The sequence below is a fragment of the Lepeophtheirus salmonis genome, chromosome 6 (genome assembly GCF_016086655.4).
Source record: "Lepeophtheirus salmonis chromosome 6, UVic_Lsal_1.4, whole genome shotgun sequence".
Lineage (NCBI taxonomy): Eukaryota > Metazoa > Arthropoda > Copepoda > Siphonostomatoida > Caligidae > Lepeophtheirus > Lepeophtheirus salmonis.
The window spans coordinates 633,650-645,805 of NC_052136.2; positions in this window are offsets into that span (position 1 = coordinate 633,650).

Genomic DNA, 12,156 nt, shown 5'->3' on the forward strand with positions numbered 1-12,156 from the left:
ATTGTTGGAACAAGTCCTTCAATTTTCCTTGCTTTGTTTATTGTTCTTTATTATTTACTATTGGTAATAACCGGCATTGCTCGGAGTTATCAGGTGTAGACGAACATACACATTTTAATCAATAATTTATAAGATAATTCCCCTATTAATCTTTGGTGTTAATCCCCGTTTTTTATGAGTAGACTCAAACGTAACTTCTCACTCAATACATGGACGTTCCCTCCTATAGTATCAGGTGCGTCCGCAGAATTATATTTTTTTTTGAGGGTTGGTTTTCGATTTTTTTCGAAATTTTTTTCAAATATTACATTTTTGTTTGAAAGAATTTCAAAAATCCATAGCTTATTACAGAAAATTAAATTTTGGGGGAAAAAATTGAAAAATAAAATTAAACTTCAAAAAATTGAATTTCGGGAAAAAAAATTCACATATTATATTTAGTAAAAAGGAAAAATTGCTTTATTTTTTTTTGGGGGTAGGGGGGTCTACATTTGTAGACGTGCAGACCTATAAGGGCTTGTTGTATTGATATAATAGAATGTCAATTTTTCCTTCCTTCATTCGTTTTAATAATGCAGATTTATCTCCTGGGCCGTGCCAAATCTTGAAACGGGCAGATCCAGCCTTCTGGCCGTATTTTTGATACCCCTGGTCTAGCCAAAAATTTCATGTCTAATATCATTAATCTTAAGAGTCTTGATCAGTCGTGACTCGTACTTTACAAGGAACCGAATAACGCTCTATGATGCATCAATAATTACTTATAAACAAAAGGAAATGTTTCTTTTGGAATCCATATAAAATATGGGAAATTTCTATTTCCTTTACCTTTAAGAGAGTAAACCGCAAGAGAGAGAAGAAGTAATGATGGTTTTCCGGCTATTGATGTGTGTGTGTGTGTGTTTCACTTACAAAAGTCCAGGTAGATCGTTCTGCATTTAAGCAATGATCTATTTCTCTTTGTATAAAAAGTTTTTTTTTTTATAGATTCACAATATAATCTACTGCTTAAGGAAACTTAAGTTATTTGATGACTTGGTAAGTAACATAATGTATCCCACATAGTGTTGGATCGGTCTAAAAAGACTGCAGGCCTATCAGTCCGGTCAAAAAGAATTTTTTCAGTCCTGGGAGGAGTCCTTGATACGTGTAATATATAGTATTTTTGTTAAATAAACGAAGTAATACGTTATGTAACACTAATGCTCCATTTCCAAAATGACAAAACTACAATTTTTCATTGATCTATCGGCCTATATCTATATATTAATTATACAAGTTATTATTTCTATGAAGACATTTTGGACCTTTTACTTTGGATAAAGGCTCCCGTGATACAATAAAGGTGATTTCTTTCATTATAGTCTCTTAATTTGTTTATTAAGTCGGCTGAAAAGCTCGTAGGCTGACATAAGATTGTGGCACTAATATTAATTCATTTTATGTTTAGTTATCATCAACCTTCATAAAATACGTGTTCAAGTTTTGTAAACTGTAGGGTAATTAGTTCGTGAGATACAATTAGCATTGTAAATCAAGCAATCTTTGTTATTGGTCAAAAAATTGATAACAAATAATTTCGTCTGATAATGAAGCATTGCTTTTCGTCGAAATTTTTTTTTACTGTTGAAGCTATGGCTTAATAAACATAATTTGAAGTCTGCACGAGGAAATCAACGGTTGAAAAATGGTTTTCCATATTTAATTCTGGCAAAATGAGCGTCGATGACGATTCACGCAGTGGACATCCAAATGATACAATTACCGACAAAAACATTCAGAAAGTCCACCAAATAATTTTGAAATCATCTACAAACTTTTCTCATCCCACCTGTTACAACTTAATTGTAGAGAAAAAAATAAGTTTACCGATTAAAAAAGGAAAAAAGGTTATTTCATGTGCTCTACTTCGTCTTTGTTCATTATTCAATAGGTCATGGGGGTGATGACGTACTACTCCCATCGGTCCTCAAGATCACCAAGAAGTCGGGCAAGGCGTCCTACGCTTTCCAGCAGGATAGGACCCCCGCCACACAGCCAATTTTGTGCAAGCCTGGAAAGAAGAGAACATGGAGTTTTGGCCCAAGAACTTCAGGCCTCGACCTGAATCCTTTGGAATACTCTATCTGGTGGTAAGTCGAGATCAAGGCCTGTAGATCACGCCACAGCAATGTCACCGACCTAAAGTCCTCCTTGCAGAAGGATTGGAAGCTTATGAGAGGGGACTACATTGTCAAAGTGTGCTTCACCTTCCGTGGACACTTAAAGGCCTTCATTGAGAGCAATGGAGGTCAAATTCATAAATATATCTGCCATTGTGTGCTTAATAAATGTCTTTACGTAATCTCTCACGTCTCCGTTTTTTCTGCCTAGCTACATTTTTTGTTCTACACTCTACTATTAAAAAAATAGAAGGGAAGGAGAGATTGCATTCGTCAGTTAATACGTCTTGGATTGTTGCAATTCAAATAAACAATTATGATAATTTAATTTGTTTAATAAAGCAAAATAGTGACATTTTATGACTAATATTTTGAAGTACCTATGACCAATAAGCATTCTATAGAAGGGTTGGATACGTACACATGTTAGAATAATTACAATATTTTCCTGCACTAATGTTATTTTAAATGTAGAAGAGGTTCCTCTTTATAACAGCAATTCCTTTAAGCCCCCAAAAATCATATTACAGTCTTAATTTGGTAGTACCATATGTCTTGCTCGTACCTTTTCCATGTGCTCTTACACAAAGCCCATCTCCAAGAAAACATGAATGGACGTAGAGAAGGAAAGGAAACAGTTTCTTTATAAATAAAAAAATAGAGGAGTTAATATATTCTCAGATACAACATATAACATTTAGATAAGCATACTTTGTACTAGTGATTTGACAATTAATCAGCTGGGATGTTTAATTTAAGATTCTCATTTTTATGATTATTTATTACCGGTATTAATAATATTTATTACTTTCTAAGTTTTGAAAAAAAATAAAAATAGCCTCCTTCACAATTAAGGAATTTTAGAATTTTAGCTTGTTGCTAGAAAATTTAATTTATCTTTTCTTATAATTTTATTCCAAAAAATTTAATGTTTCAATTTTTTTTCAAAATATAAAAATATTGGAAATTTAACATTTTAATTTTTGAAAAAATTTATGTTATAAATTTAGTAATTGATTTCTTATTTTAATTGATTTTTTTTTAGAACAGCTGGGAATTTTTGAAATTTTTTTGCAAAACATTTCATTTCTTATAAGTAGTAGTATATTTGTGAAAAAAATTTAAAAATCAAACTGTTTATTTGACTTTTTTCAAAAAAATAATATTTGAATTTTTTTAAATTTTATTTAAGAAATGTAAATATTTATTTTTTTTAAATTTATTTTTGTCAGAACAGCTACGAATTTTTGAAATTTTTTCTCAAAAATTTTTATTTTTTTGTGTGCAATAGTGGATTTTGGAAAAAATTTTAAATTTTAAACTGTTGATTTAAATTTTTTTTTCCAATTTTTTTCAAGGTTTTTATAAAATTTGGCAATTATTAAAACATTATAAGAAAATTGGCAAAAACCATACAACTCCCCCATCCCAACAAAAAAAAAATCTTAGTAAAAGCTTGTGTCATTCCTTATTTATTTGGTCCGGTCCATCCCAGTCTCTTAACAATGTCAATGGTCTATTACAGAATGATTTAAATTAAAGGAAAAACACTCTCAATCCTGGCGTTATGTAATTTTGCATTAAACTATTTTTACTCAAAGATATTTTGCTTTAATACTCGTATATAAATAAATGTTTAAGATTGAGGTTCCTTTCTAATTTCTTAATCAAAATATTTAATGTGTAAAACGCTTTAAATTCTTGTTTTCTTTTGGGAAAATGATGGAATCATGGACTAAATATTTCAATGTATACTCCAACAAAATCTCACTATTTAATGAATTCGAACCAGAGACAAAATAGGTAATGAAATTAGTATAATAAGAAATATGAAAATAAATAGGTAAACACGGCAACGATTCGAAACAAAGAATTGCTAATCACTTCTCTGTTAATAATTATCAATAGGCAAGATGGATTATTTATAAGTGAAAAGACTCATGAATTAATAAATCCATCGTTATTCCAATAGAAAAACAAACCTTTGATGCATTTTACGGTAATATATATATTAAGTTAGAAAATTCAATGAGAACATCAATTTCAAACAAAAATAGACAATAACGACGTATAAACTTCATTTGGTTAGATAAAAAGCGAAATGGTTTAAGGCAAAACGTCATGAGACAAAATAATTACAATTACCGTGCAGCCTGTAATGTTCCACGAACACCACTTACAGACGGAAGCAATGGACCGGAGTAAAGTCAATAAGAACACCTTTGGATTGGGGGTTCAATCATACACTAAAACATATATTCTGTAAGGGATTACATTTAAAAGGACGTACATACATTTGAGTATTAAAATATACAAACTCGTAAAACACAAGGTACCTACCTATCTATTTAAAACAAATCCCTACGTCATGATTTAAAAGTAAATAAAAGACAATACATAACACAACCTCAACGATATCACAAGGGATTAGTTTTACCTTCCTTCAGGACTGGCAAGTAGGACTGGACTGGCCTGCGGTCCTAAATAATGAGCTACAAACACTATTAAGAACCTTACTCAACAATATTAAAAATGACTAAAGGACCCAATTCTCTGGAGTCCTTTAAGTATGATTGCGTTATCAGTTTATTTGAGTTCTAGCTTTTTGACAACAGGGGGGTCTGCAGGGGTGGGCTGTAGCCCCTATTTCAAATTAAGGAATTGTTGCATTTTACTACATAATTTAATATTTGAAATTAAATATAAGTTTTAAAGAAAAAATTTCAAAAACATAATTTTCTGTGAATAGCCAAGGATTTTTGAAATTTTTTTACTAACAATTTAATATTTAAAATTGTATTGAAGAATATTTTTTCCGATAAATTTAATTTTTTGTGAAAAGCTATAGATTTTAGAAATTTTTTCCCAAAAAATTTAACTTTTTGTGACTAGGTACGGATTTTTTTTGTTTTCACAGAAATGTAATTTTTTGCAATTACTTGTGAAATTTTTAAATTTTTCTTTTGAATATATTTGAATTTTTTTTTATAAAATTAAATATTATTAAATTTTTTCCAAACAATCAAATTATCTGTGAAAAGCTATCGATTATTGAAATTTTTTTTTCAAACAATTATGTTAAGAAATTTTTTCCGAAAAAAATAATTTTTATTTTTTTTTATAATCCAAAAACTGAAATAAAATATATATCTATAATCCTGCAGACACCCCTGAATAAAGTATTAATTGCAATAATTGTTTAATGTTTGTTGTAAAGTTATCAAATCAAATGTATACCTACATATATACAAGACATTTCATGAAAGAAATCTTTTACGATGATTATAACGGAATTGACTTCTTTATATATTTTTTTCTCAACGAAAGTTATTATTATAACATTATCCATTCTCAAATAGAATCACATTCTGTAACATACAATACATATATTATTTCGCAATAATCATGGCTCGAGGTGAAATTTCACTCACATGGTATTTACACATACATAAACAGCAACTTCTTGGACTACGAGCTACCTCAAACCAATAAAGTTTGTTATTCAAAATTTTTTTTAAAAGTGATAGTTTTAACATTTGAAATTAATATTTTTGAATTATTTTTCCAAAAATTTAATGTTTATAACAACTATAGATTTTTGATTTTTTTTTTTCGAATTCTTGTGGATTTTTTAATTTTTTTTTCAAAAAGTTAAATATTTCCAATTTTTTTTATAAAAAAATTAATTTTACTAATTTTTTTAATAAATATTTAATACTTAGAATAACAATGTGTTGGTTTTAAATTTTTTACCGAAAAATTTAATATATGAAATTTAATTTTTAGTGAACAGCTCTAAATTTTTGAATTTTTTTATCAAAGAGTTAAATATTTCAGATTATTTTTCTAAAAAATTAACTTTTACTAATTGTTTAATAAAAATTTAATACTCTGAATAGCTATGGGCTTATGAAATTTTTTACCGAAAAATTTTATATTTGAAATTTTTTGTTCAAAAATTTTATGTTTGAAATTTAATTTTAGAATTTTTTTACATCTTATACAATCTTTAGCGTGATAATTATAACATTTGAAATTTAATTTTTTGATATAACTTCCCAAAAAATTAATTTTTTGTGAACGGCTGTAGGTTTTTGAAAATTAGCGATTTTATTAATTATTTTGTATAAATATTTATATATTTTAAACGTATTAGTGAGTAAGTATGATGTTGTCTATCAAAGTTGCCAACATTTACTTGCCTTGTAGTTTTACACTCAAGAGGATTTAGACAATTATTCCATCCTTGTCAGTAATACATAAAATATGTTCCGCTAGTATGTAAAAATAAAATAAAACGAAAATGAACGTGGTAAGCCTGAAAATTTGAAGAATGTTTGGGGAGAGAGCAGGACGTTTATCAGATGAGCAGCAAGCAAACACATAAACAAAAATCCCCACAAATACAAATACCCGTGTTTATACAACTCTATAAATATTATCACTGATGTATGTCCTGCCAGTATGTAATAATAAAGAAAACAAAAAACAGCTAACTAACGTGGTCACCTTGAAATTTCAAGAATGTTTTGGATGAGAGTAGATCAGATCTCATGATATTTTATTGGGTCAGCTGCAAACAGCCATGAGAAGAAGGAAATAAACTCAAATCCCACTCCGTATGTAGACTAAAATTACTTAGATGTCGATCCTCAAATCTACTCCGAGTCCAAGAATCCCGAGCAAACACATAGTTACTCTTTACCTTTCATGAACATGTATACTAGTTATTACTTAATAAATAGATGTTTGCGTCTCACAAATAATAAAATAATAATGATTAGAGATTTAGAAAATAAAAAAGCCTGTTGATATTACCTATTAGAAAAAGCCGGCATGACTTTTCAGGATATATTTTATACACCTCTACCGAGCAGAGATAAAAATCCGGTATATTTTTTACCTGGCCCACAAGGTTGTGCCCAATTCCGGTTCAGCGGCACTATCGGTTATTTAATTTCAACGGTTTCGGTCTCGCTTCTGCTCTTCGGTTCTGTTTTTTTACAGGCTCAGTCTAGTAGCATGCATTTAAAATAAGAGGCATAGCTAGAAAATTCGGGCCAGGATTGATATGAGATACAAACAGGACCGCTGCTACCTGACACGCCGAGTGCGTTGTGCCTCAAGTTCCAGCAGGGGACTCAAAAACTAAGTGTGCTTAAGAAAATGGTTTTTAAAGTGGGGGCCGTGAGGGGAGGACAGAGGGGGAGAAGGCAGATGGACAATTGAGGATTGCTTTCAGTTTACACATAAATAGTACATATATTTCGTATAAAGGGGACCTCAGCTAAAAATGTATAAATGTCTTGGCATAGGAAAGTTTGAGAACCCCTGGATTAAGATTGATTATAATTATTATATTATAGGGGCCCGTCAAGCTTAGTTGTGGACCTGGATCCATAATGTACCCTACTCCTTCCCTCTTTTATTTATACCGTCTGGTGCTTAAAACCAGTTTTACAGATCCATAAGAAGCACTTAGCACTAGCGACGTAAAAAAAAATCATCATTGGAAAACGCTACAATTACACACAGTCCCGTTTCGACTTTGTTCCTTCCGGTTCTAGCACTTCAAGAACCAGAATCGCTAGACCGATAAAGACACAACCTTGCAGACCCATTTTTTTGGAATGGCAAGTTGAAGTATGAATTTTCATTTTTCTAGGGAAGTTGTCATTATTTTTTTAAATTCCTGAGTAGTGAACATCCTTTCCTAAATGGATTCAATTATATTCCAAATATGATTAAACGTTAGTGTGTGCTCATAAAAGACGGAGAGTCACCTCGAGGATTTGTTGCGGAGTTATATAATTGTGAGGCTTTGTTGGACTCAGAGTAGAATTGGAGATCGACATCGGAGTAATTCTAGCAAATACCCTTGTGTATATCCTTTTCTCCTTCCTCCCTTGTCACAACTGATTGTAACTGATCTAACGTCATGAGCATTATTCTTTCTCTCCTCCAAAACATTCTTCAAATAGAAAGGGTTACCATGTTGATTTTTGGTTTCTTTTTTTTTCAACATGCCCATTCCACAATGGATTTTCATCACTGCTTATAAGTGTAAGTAGGTATTTGACTCGGAGCAGAATTGAGAATTGAAAACAGAATATTTCTTGCCTATGTCCTTGCTTCATACGAAGTGGGACTTTTATTTATTATCTTCCTCTTCTTTTCATAACTGATAATAGCTAATTTAATGAAACATCATGACAGCTAAATCTGCCATACTTCCCTAACACAAAAATATACAATGTATTTTGTTATCATCTGTCGATGACTCTGCTTTTTTTCTCCTGATCCAGTATTCTGAACGTTGATTTGTTGAGTTAGAATGAGTTGTTTGTACGCTGCAAACAATTTCCGACACTAATTCCAGATTTTGGAAATTTTTTGTCAAACTACGAAGTGATTTTGAGCCTTTTTTCGGATTTCTTTTTGGATAGGAGGTTGTGTGATTCAATAAAGGTCTACTCTAATAACAAATCTAATTCATAAAGATATTTCCTATAATTATTATTAAAAGGTTGTAATCATATACATGAACATTCCACATATACTGTCTACAATTTTGAGATAGAACAATAAAAGATGACGTCATTATTTTGAGTACACTGTATAAGTTTTTCGTCACGTCATACTTTCTCTTTCTATCTTGAAATTGGAGACAACGACCGCAGAAAGTTGAAATTAAATTATTGCAGCCTTTAAATGCTAAGAAACAACTTTGCAAAGCGAAGAATATATTATTACCATTGGAATGAGAGGAAATTAGCGCTTTGGAGGATCATGGAAGTAGATGGAATGTCTCATTATGTGGAGAAGGTAGTGTTGGATCGGTCAAAAAAAACAACTAAAAAGACTGAAATCCTATCAGTCCGGTCCTAATAAAATTAATCAGCCCTAGGTCGGGTCGTTTTTAGTCTTTACTCGAAACTACAACAGCTTAAATTACGTAGTACGCCATTTGAGTCGCTGAAGTTATATCATAATTCATAACCTCTTTCAAAGAGACAAGACACCTGTTAAAGTCTAATGAGGTCTATATTGCATCTAGTGTGTACCATGAATAACTGAATTACATTAATGTTTTAATATAGAATAATTAAACAACCAAAACCTTCAGACGAAATGACACAGACTATTTTTCATTTATTAGCTCCTGAGTTAAAATGCAGCCACACAAAGATTTAACAAGATTTGAAAGATAAAAGTGTACTCCAAGAATGATGTCAAACAATCACTGGACATTTTTTTTAATTAAATATTTTAGAGCCTGAGAATAGTAGTAAATCCTGCCTTGAAATAGCAGTAATAGAAAAAGCATGAGAACAGCATAAATAATGAAACGCATTCAACATTCCTGTGCCACAGATACTTTACAAGGAACTTATGCTTAGAGCCTATTAATGTTTTGGTTAGGACCAAACAACAAAGTCTTAATAGACAAAATATACAGCCAAAGAAAGGCTAAATATACAATGCAACTGAAGAAAATATACAGACAAACAAAAGCTGACAATAATAATGAAAACAACTACTCAAGGCATTTAGCTTTGACCTTAGCCTAAAGTTATATTGAACTACTCCATACCACTAAAGTATTTGTAATAGCGCAACAGGAGAAGCCGCTGAAAGTGTTCATCACCTAAACAGTTTTGCTTTGTTGAGAGATCAAGTCCTCCGACACTAAAAAGCTTTTCGACTGGCGCACTGGATGGTTTTGTAGCGTTATCATAGAAGGAGTTCCAACGAGTTACTGTGGGACCGATGAACTTTTTTCACTAACCTCTTCCAGGAACTCTGATGCAACAGTGGAGCGGCTGGTATTCGTTCACGGTGCTGCACATTTTCCTGTGGTACTACGATACATAGTTCTGTTGTAACTGCATGGTATGTGTGTCTGTCCCAGAATCTTTTACAAGCTATTGCTGCTTCCTGTTTTTTTAAGGTATCTGCATCGATCCAGTGAATAGTCACTCCCACGAAACTTTTGTTATTGGCGCTCCATATATCAGCTGTTGCAGACATATACCTAGTATCCGGAAAGTCCTGACTGATTTCTAACTTCCAACTTCATTAAGATCTACAAGGACTAAAAGTAGAGATACAGAGAAATGTTTTTAATAAAAAAACTTTGCTTGGTTATAATCTATAATATATTTTTAATAATTTGGCCTTTACCTTCCATAGCAGCCACAACACGGGGACGGAAGGAGGAGCAGGTGTTCTTGATGTAGGTGGGGTCCATCTTGGCCCAGGCCTTGGTGATACTGGCCTTGAGAGCTTTGGTACTGCTGTGGCGTTTTTTGCAAGCCTGCCTCTCAATGTGCGCCCAGATGCTGAAATTCAAAGGGTTCAGGTCGGGGGAGGAGGGGGGCCGGAAGTCCTTAGGCCAGAATTCCACATTCTCCTTCAACCACTTCTGGGTGTTCTTGGCTATGTGTGCGGGTGCCCCATCCTGCTGGAAACACACCCTCTTGCCAGGATACTCCTTCCTGATCCATGGGACCACCTTGGTCTTGAGCACCTTGATGTAGTCCTCCTAGGTGAGCCTGTAGCCCTCTCTGAAGAAGACTGGAGGCATGACTTTACCATCTGAGCCAACAACTCCAAGCATCATGATGCAGGCTGGGTGCTTGGACACATATTTCTCAGATCCCACATAACCATTAAGGCTAATGTAGCGATCATTTATGCGGTTGAAGACTGGATCCACTGTAAAAGTGTTCTCATCGGAAAAAATGAGAATTCTGTCCCCATTGCTTTTCATGTTGTTCAAAATCTTCTTGCATCGGATGTATCTGGCCTCCCTATTGGCCATGGACAACATGGGACGGGGTGGTGTGGACCAAGGACTTGCCCCCAATGTCCTTGACAATGTTAGCAGTAGTAGTCGTCCCCAACTTGTTCTTCTTGGCAATTGTTCTGATGCTCAGAAGAGGGTTTATCTTGATCTGGGTCCTGATCTTCTTCTTAGTGGCCTTGGTGGCCTTTAAGACAGGTCTCCTACTTCGAGGCTTGTCTTCAAAGCATTCCCTCTTGTCCAATCTCCTCTTGATCCTGCTAATGGTGCTGGCGGACATGCTGGTGGCCTCAGAGATCTCCTTGTGGCTGATTCCTGCACGAAGCAGAGCAGCTACTTCATGTCTTTTACCCTCCATGTCAATGTGTTGTGTACTCATCTCATGCACTAATCAATTTTGAACTGTGAGCAATTTTACCATCAATAAAAGTCGTTCAGACTAATTGAAAGAAAATATCCAAAATAATGTTCTGACTATTTTTGCATATTTAATTAGACAGAGCATATTTCTGGGTAATCATAAAATTCTGAATCAACTCGTAGGAGAGAATATCTCACTGTGATTGACGATTTATGATTGTATTTCTTTTAAATCAATATTTTTAATATTGTCACTTGTATTCTTTTAATCTACTACAAGTATATGAATTTACATTGCATAGTTTTAAAGATAGTCTTCGGAGAATAATTTTTCCTCGGACACTGAGACACAAATCTCTAGTGACTTTCAACTTTTTATATTTATATCCATATTTTTTCTTAGTGAAGGCCTTGTTCATTCCCACCCGTTGTAAAACATGGAGATTTATTATTTAATGTTATACTTAACTTAAAATTATTCTGAGATGATAAATCCCTTTAACAAATTAAAATAATTTATAATAATTTAATCACCTCTCACACCATGTGTAGTGTATCATCTTAAATCAACTATCTGTGGAAATGTGTTTATATCTTAACAATAGGACTACATTTATTTTTATGGATTTGTTTTTACCTTGTCACTTGGTAGAATCGGGATTTTTTGAAACGCCGGCGACTCAACTATAGAGAGACGTACTCAGCCACCAGCCTCCTCACTTCCTCTTCCTCAAGCATCTTCACCACTGGTCTGGAGAAATCCAACTTTTGTTGTTTTGATTCGCTTGTGCCGTCATCTTCCACCGGCCCACTGGCAAAAGATTGGTT